The sequence below is a fragment of the Phyllostomus discolor genome, chromosome 9 (assembly GCF_004126475.2).
Source record: "Phyllostomus discolor isolate MPI-MPIP mPhyDis1 chromosome 9, mPhyDis1.pri.v3, whole genome shotgun sequence".
NCBI classification, from domain to species: domain Eukaryota; kingdom Metazoa; phylum Chordata; class Mammalia; order Chiroptera; family Phyllostomidae; genus Phyllostomus; species Phyllostomus discolor.
The window spans coordinates 67497538-67497989 of record NC_040911.2 but is presented as its reverse complement, the minus strand read 5'-3'; positions in this window follow the sequence as shown (position 1 = coordinate 67497989).

Sequence of the window (452 nt, the reverse complement as noted above, 5' to 3'; positions counted from 1 at the left end):
TGTTTACCACACATTGTCCCCAGTGCTGGACTCACGGAAGGGAGAAGTGCCTTCAGCCAGCAAGTCCCAGCCCCAGAAAGCCAGAGGCACCTCTGGAGTAACACCATGGCCACAAAAAGTGACCAAAATGTTTGACTTACCTCCTGATTTGACTCAACGCGCCTCTGCCCATCAGTGTGGAAGTCAGCTGTTCAGTGTTTTCTTTTCATCCGCTGTCTATGCTCCTACCCAGCACTTAAGATTTGCCTCTTCAAGCCCACCCACTGAAACAAAATAACCAAGCTCCAAATAACCTGAAGTCAGATGTCACAATTAGCCTGAAATAAGGAACTATATAGCTCAATGCTCTCTTGTTTTGTTATTATAAGGAAAGTTTCATGAGGATATTTCATTTATTAAAATAATTCCTATAAACTCTTTTGGGATAGTAAAATTAATTTTTCTTGCTTAAG